Source organism: Ochotona princeps, chromosome 4, assembly GCF_030435755.1.
Source record: "Ochotona princeps isolate mOchPri1 chromosome 4, mOchPri1.hap1, whole genome shotgun sequence".
Lineage (NCBI taxonomy): Eukaryota > Metazoa > Chordata > Mammalia > Lagomorpha > Ochotonidae > Ochotona > Ochotona princeps.
The window spans coordinates 93849025-93856851 of NC_080835.1; the positions used below are offsets into that span (position 1 = coordinate 93849025).

At 39.3% G+C, this 7827-nt stretch overlaps 1 pseudogene; it reads left to right on the forward strand.

Annotated features, from left to right (window-relative positions):
• The first annotated feature begins 568 nt into the window (after positions 1-568).
• LOC101523843 (heterogeneous nuclear ribonucleoprotein A3-like) lies at positions 569-1601 on the forward strand (annotated as a pseudogene).
• The last annotated feature ends 6226 nt before the right edge of the window (positions 1602-7827 follow it).

Genomic DNA, 7827 nt, shown 5'->3' on the forward strand with positions numbered 1-7827 from the left:
GTGATTTGAAACCACTTAGCAAGGTAGATAACAGAACCTTCAGACATTTTTCAGTGAATAAGTAACAAGGGCATTTTGGGTTCTGATCACTAAAAACAACAAAAAGCAGTTGAATGAAAACATAAAATGACTTGAGTGACTTAGTGTGGCCATTCCCAAAGTAAGGTGGTCCTTCATAACCTTATCAACATTTTTAGCCTCACAAGTGGTGCCAAAATTGCTTAAAACAAGGCTGTTTATAGACAATAGCTACTATCCCCTAGGACTCAACAAGCTGCCTGTCAACAAACCTTATATGTGGATACTCCTGAAAGAATAAAATATGACAGCTAATTGTTTTATGTGAGTAAAATATCTTAAACAAAAAATATAGCCTAAGTCAATCAAATGCTACAAAAGGATCAGATGGATGGAGGTAGAGTATCTGAAATAATTGCTAATCTTCCCCTAGGAATTTTCTCTTTCTTACTTTATTTACCAGCTGTTAAACATATGCAATTCCTTCAAACTGAACCAAGAAAACAATAAAGAAAATGAAAAGATTGGAAGAGGTGTGTCTGGTCTCAAAATGAAGGGTCTTGATTCAAAGGAACCAGGGCAACCTTAGGAAACTATTGATTGGTGGCCTGAGCTTTGAAGTCACAAATGATAGTTGGAGAGAATATTTTGAGAAACAGAGCACACTGAAAGATATTGTGGTAATGAGAGACCCCCAGACAAAATGTTCAGGGGGGTTGGTTTTTTACTTACTCTTGTGTTGAAGAGGTGAATGTAGCAATATATGGGCAACCACATAAGGTTGATGGGTATGCCGTGTAAACAAAGAGAGATGTTTCTAAAGAGGATTCGGTAAAACCTGTGTCCATCTAAGAGTGAAGAAAAATTTTGTTGTTGGTATTAAAGCAGATACAGAGGAATGTAATTTGAGAGACTGCTTTGAGAAGTATGGCAACATTGAAACCACAGGAGTTATTGGAAGACAGGCAGAGTGGCAGAAAATGAGGATTTGCTGATGCAACTTTCAATGATCATGATACAGTTGATAAAATTGCTGTTCAGAAATGCCACACTATTAATGGGCATAGTTGTGAAGTGAAAAAAGCTTTTCTAAATAAGAGTTGCAGTCGGCTGCTGGATCATCGAGGAGCCATGGAGGTGGATCTGGCAAGTTTATGGGTCGTGGAGGAAATTTTGGAGGTGGTAGAGGCAATTTTGAACACTTTGGTGGAAGAGGAGGTTATGTTGTTTGAGGTGGTGGCAGCAGAGGAAGTTATGGAGGAGATGATGGTGGCAACTATGGCGGTGGTCCTGGTTACAGTTGCAGGTTAAATTATGGTGGTGGTGGACCAGGATATGGAAATTAAGATTGTGGATATGGTGGAAAAGGAGGATATGATTGTTACAATGAAGGAGGAAATTTTGGAGGCAACTATGGTGGTGGTAGAAACTACAATGATTTCTGGAATTATAGTAGACAATAGCAATCAAATTATGGGCCAATGAAAGGGGGCAGTTTTGGTGGGAGAAGCTCGGGCAGTCCATGTGCTGGTGGCTATGGATCCACTTGTGGAAGTAGTGGATATGGCAGCACAATGTTCTAAAATCAGCAGAAAAGGGCTCCGGGTCTACAGAGAAGTTGTCAGGAAAGCTACAGGTTTCTTTTGAGATAGTCGTCCCAAATGTATTAGAGCAACTTTAAAACTCTGCCACAGGAGTAAAGATGTTCAGTTTGCAATAAGTGCAGCTATTGATTAACGCAATGTAGTGTCAATGAGGTGTACTTTTCTGAGGTCTTTTATATGTTGTAGCTTTGTCTTTTACTTTTACTTTATTACATCAGGTATATTGCCATGTAAATTGTAGTAGTGGTACCAGGCATAAAAAATTAAGGAAGGAATTTTTTACTTTTCAATATTTGTGTAGTTTGCTTTTCTACATTTTAGCACAGAAACTTTAACACAATGCAGTTTTGAAGGTGTTTCCTTGTGAGTTAACAAGTAAAGAGGATCATTGTTAATTACTATTTTGTATGAATTTTGCTAATGTTAACTAAAGAAATACCTACCGACTTGCGGGTTAAGGGGAATCTATTCTCCCCACTCCAAACAATGATATGAATGGGCACTGACATGTGGAGAGAACAAATCTTAGTATGCTTGCAATGTGTGTTTTAGATAAATAGGATTGGGTATTTAAATTAACATATTTGTGAATTTAATAGCATTAACATTAGCTTCAAATGAAAAATCTCAAAATTCCTATTTAGTTCTGTGCATTTTCTTCCAAAATATAATCATATGGTTTTAGTGTGTTAGATTTTGCTGAGTCCTAATTGTGTTAAGAAAATCTCCATTCTAGATTTTACCTTGGTCACATTTGAACTGCTGCCATGGTTTTGAGGTATAAAGAATGTCTACTGCTCTCTAAATTCTGGGATGAGATAGTGGTTGTTTTCCCACTCCTACCTTAAAAACAATTCTGAAACACTTCAAAATATAGGACCACTAAGCCTGCTATATCTGAGCACATTAGTTGGGTACCTTTATTTTTAAGCATAAGAGGCCCATAAATCTGATTGTTTTCCTTGGTTTACCTTTACTATTGATTACAAACTCTATGAGAATAAAATTTATGTATTATTTTTTTTAAAAAAGTAAATCCAGTGAGGATTTGTTTGCATTGGAATTTTGAACTCAGTGGGATAGAGGCAAGGAAGATGTTGAGTGAATGATTGTGAGTAGTCAGTATGACAAGTTATTAAAGCAGCAAAAAGGAAACAAATTTTATTTATAATCATCCTACTCTACATTTTGAAAAGAAATGTAAACATCCAGTAGGGCTGCTTATTATGAACAGGCAGCCACTTAATTTGCAATTGCACTAATTTGGTACAGTATATTAAGATCATAAAATAATTTTCTGCATTTCCAAAGGACCCAGTTATTTCCAGTTAAGAAGTCCTAATTTTAACTGAGAAAGACTTGCAGGGGTTTTGTTCTTTCTATTCCTTTCCAAAGGCATGTGTGTCTCCCAGTGAATCATCAACTCTACCCCACTCAGTCCTTCCACATCTCTGAGGACGTCCTGCACATCAACAAAAGCAAGCCACTAGCTCCAAAGAGCTCGGCCTTCTCTTAATCGAACAAGTCATAAATGTGGGACTGTATTCTCTTTGGCCCGAGCACATCTTTATGTAGGCATTTTTCCTATCTTGCAGCAGTAACAACCATACACCCAAAATGAGAAAACTATGCTTTTGAAAATGCAGTAATAAAAATGCAGCTTTATCAAACAATATATGGGTGTGGTACAAGCTAGCACTAAATTATGCATGATTCAAAAGCATAATTTTTAAAAAGGCAGATTCTAGTAAACAGGCCAAGTTCATGGGGTCATAGCCAAGGAAAAGCATGTAAAATAACCCAAAGCATCAGACTTTTGAGGCCAAACAGGGCAGTACAAAGAAAAAGAACAGAAAGGTGCTTTCATTTTGCTGCCTTTTTAACATTCTCAACTTCTCATAATCCATGGTCAAATTGAATTACTGCTCGTCCCAAAAGGAAAGTCTGTATTATCCTGGAATATGTGACTGGCATTTGAACAAATTTCAAGCCAGCAGATGATTAGGACATGTTTGAGGGAAACCAAAGAGGAAAAGAGGCTTCCCTGGTAATTATTTTCACTTTAGCTGTGTAGAAAGATAGTTGCCAAGAACATTGAAATGCTGTCAATCTCTACCATTATCTAATAACTTGTTCATATCTTACATCAGAATTTGGAAGTGATTATAAGCACTCTCTCACTCCCATTACATGACTAAAGAGGCACAGGTTCAACGAGGTCAACTAACTTGACCACAAGCACAGAGCCAAAACTGGGAGTTAACAGGCTCCAAGACCACACTGCCTGGTGTTACTCTTGTTTGGAACAAAATGCTAAGCAACTAGGCTCTCACAGGCAGGCTTTTGGCAGAAATCTACTGCTTTGGGGGTGAGTGTGTCGAACCCCAATTGCTAAGAATAACTCGAAGCACCTTGGAAGGAGTGCTGGCTTCTAAAGAAATCCCCACTTGCCGAGTGTGCCTCCTCTTCTTGGCCCATCTGTCAGTACAAGTCTCAAATAACGCATCAGAGATCACTGGATCTATGGAAACATATTGAAGGCATTATAAATGTCAGAGACGCCTTTCCTTTATTTCCATTAGAAGTCTCAACCATGCCAAAAATCTCTCATTCCCAAATGAGGAACATTTCAGTAAATGAGATGATGGATAGAACTTTCAGAATCTTCTAAGGGAGATGGAGATTTGAGAAAAGAGAAAGAGAACTTGCCAAAAATGAATGCATGCAGTCTCAGAACGGATTTGTTTCTTCGATGATGTACTGGCTTGTGATTTCAAACTTGAAAAATACAGTTACTACTTCATGTTGTTTTCCTCAATTTCTTCTTTCGATTGCATAGCAGACACGAGTGGGGTACAAAATGGACTGGCGTAAATTCATGTACATTTGCGGGTGTGTATGATCGTGCGTTCATGAATGTGCCTGAAATTATCTATTGGAAGAAACACAAGAGTTCCACTTCCAAGTCGTTTTTTGGATTTATACAAATGACCTCAGAGTTTGATGATACGTGTTTACACTTCAAAAGAGGCATATACCTACAGAAAATCTCTCTGTAACAAATACAAGCATTTTTGTTTACTAAATCCTCATTCTGTGACAAATTCAATCTGATAGATTGCAGATGCATTTGTGGCCAAGAAGGACTTCGGTCTTCCTTCATGGAGTACACATTATATCAAGAAAGTCTTAGGATCATGACTTAAGTACAATTCATTACCGACCTGTCAAGGAGATCCAACGAGACTGGCAAAGTCGTAGAGAACTGGCAGCAGATAACACACACCTCTCACACACTAAATAAATAAAAAACTTACAACTTAGAATTCTCTGTGTGTATATCTGAAACATCACTGACAGAATAAAAACACTACAAAGACTATTTGAATAATTCTCCCCATCCATCTGAAATTGCCTTTGCCCAATAGGGCTGCCAATCCCCTGATCAGCTTCTTCCTGGCTTGTTCTCACTCTGACATTTGCCAGTGAAGATTATTTCTCCACTTCACATATACCAGAAGTGCATGGAATAGATGCTCAGTAAATAAGATATAGATGAAAAATAGATATACTAAAAATGGTAATTTTATGGTGGAAATGTGATGCAGACAATTTGCATTCAGTTTTTAAAACTGTCATTTTTAATATAAAGTTTGTTTATTTATTTGAGAGACAGAATCAAACCAATCTCCCAATCACTTGTTCACTCTGCAAGTGCATGCAGTTACCACAGCTGGGATAGAGCCAGAGCTAGGAGCTGGAAATTAAATTCAGATCTTCCGCATGGGTGGCAGGAACCCAATTACTCGAGTCTACCACTTCCCAGTATCTGCATTAACAATAAATTAAAATCAAGGAACTGAACGAGGAATCAAACCCAGGTACTTCCAGTATGGCACAAGAACACTTGAACTTGTGTCCTTATTTAAGATTTATTTCATTTATAAAAGGCAGGGTTAAAGAAAGACAATCTCTATCCATTGGTTTACTCCCTTAATGACTGCAGTAGTCAGGGCTAGGCTAAGCTGAAGTCAGAAAATCAGAGTTTCTTCTGGGTGTTTCATGTGGGTGCAGAAGCACAAGACCATCTTCCACCACTTTCCAAGGCCATTATCAAGGAGTTGGATCAGAACTGGAACAGTGTTGCCCAAACTGGCACCAAATGGAATTCTAGCATTTTCAAGTGACAGTTTAACCTATTATGTCACAATGCTGGCTCTAGAGCTGGTTTCTTAATCACTAGGCCAGACACCAACTTACAATTGTCCTTTATTTGTGTTGTGTTAATAAAGATTTGGCTTTTTTTTTTCTCTTTTAAGGCAATTTACAGAGAGGTAGAGGATGAAAGAGCTCTCATTCATTGGTTCACCTACTTAACAGCCACAACAATGGAGCCTGAAACTTCATGTGAATCTTTCAAGTTGTTTACAGGGGCCCGAGTATTTGGAACATCTTCCACTGCTTTCCAAGATACATTATCAGGGAACTGGAGGGGTAATGGAGCAACCAGGACTCAAACTGGCACTCATCTAGGAGGCAAGCATTACAGGTGGTGGCTTAAATGTGCAAGAACACTGGTGTCTGTCCTATTTTTTAAAGATTTATTTCATTTTTATTGGAAAGTGCAATATACAGAGAGGAGGAGAGACAAAGAGGAAAATCTTCCATCCGTTGATCCACACCCCAAGCAGCTGCCAATGGCTGGAGCTGAGCCAACCCAAAGCAAGAAACCAGGAGGCTCTTCTGGGTCTCCCACATGGGTGCAGGGTCCCAAGGCTTTTGGCCGTCCTTGATTGCTTTCCCAGGCCACAAACAGGGAACAGAATGGGAAGCTGGGCTGCAGGGATTAGATCTGGCAGCCATATGGGACTCCAGTTCATGCACGGTAAGGGCCTTAGCGTCTAGGCTACCACGTCGGGCCCTGTCCTTTATTTTTGATGTTTAATGCTACTACTTTTTTTTTTTTAAAGATTTGATTATTATTGGAAAGCCGGATATACATAGAGGAGGAGAGACAGAGAGGAAGATCTTCCGTCCGATGATTCACTCCCCAAGTGAGCCGCAACGGGCCGATGCGCGCCGATCCGATGCCGGGAACCAGGAACCTCTTCCAGGTCTCCCACACGGGTGCAGGGTCCCAAAGCTTTGGGCCGTCCTCGACTGCTTTCCCATGCCACAAGCAGGGAGCTGGATGGGAAGTGGAGCTTCTGGGATTAGAACCGGCGCCCATATGGGATCCCGGGGGCGTTCAAGGTGAGGACTTTAGCCACTAGGCCACGCCGCCGGGCCCAATGCTACTACTTAATGCTGCTAAAATGGGCTGAAATTATGTTTCTGAAAAATTAAAGAAAAGAGAAAAGAAGCAAAGAGGCAGACTGAGGCAGAGAAGAGGAAGGGGGCGCTTTGGTTATATTTCCATATGTTAAATGTGTTCTTATTGTATTAATAAAAAATTAAAATAACTGGACGTTGCATGTAATTTTAGAAGCCCTTTTGTACTCTGAAACTCACCAGTCTATTTACTTGATATTGCTTCACCTTAATCCTTCATCCAGTAATTCAATGAATTTCTATTGGAGATTCAAAAAGGCTCAGTCTAGCACATCAGCCCATGCTGGTTCAACTATAAGCACATAGGTTACATTGTCATGTATCATAATATGCCATAGATTTAGTGCACATTATGTTAGAAAACAAAATATTGACTCCCCAAGTTAGTTTTAAGGCATCACAGGTGATTTGATTACTGCCTTTATGGTTTTCAAACATTCTCTGGTCCTAGAATCTGTCTTCCTATGATACCTTCTTGAATTGTGATTCCCAGTTATGTGAGAATCAAATAGCTCAGTCCTCTCCCTTTCTCTTGCTTGCTTTGAATCATGAGTTACATTCACATAACAGATAGAACAGTCATCATTGTCAACAGGGATATGTTCCAAGACCCCCAAGAGACCAAAACTATGGGATAATAGCAAGGCTTATGTGCACTGTGTTTTTCTAAATGTACACACACACAAAATGAGGGTAGCTTAATTTATAAAGCAGATACAGTGAAAAAGTAAACTTGAAAAATCAAGAAGGTGGAATACAGTAAGGACGCATTTCAACAGATATAGAATCATTAGCCAGGTTGAAGCAGAGAGGCACATTCCAGAAAATAAGAGAGGACAAGCCTGGAAATGGAGGAAACCAGAAAGCAGCAGAC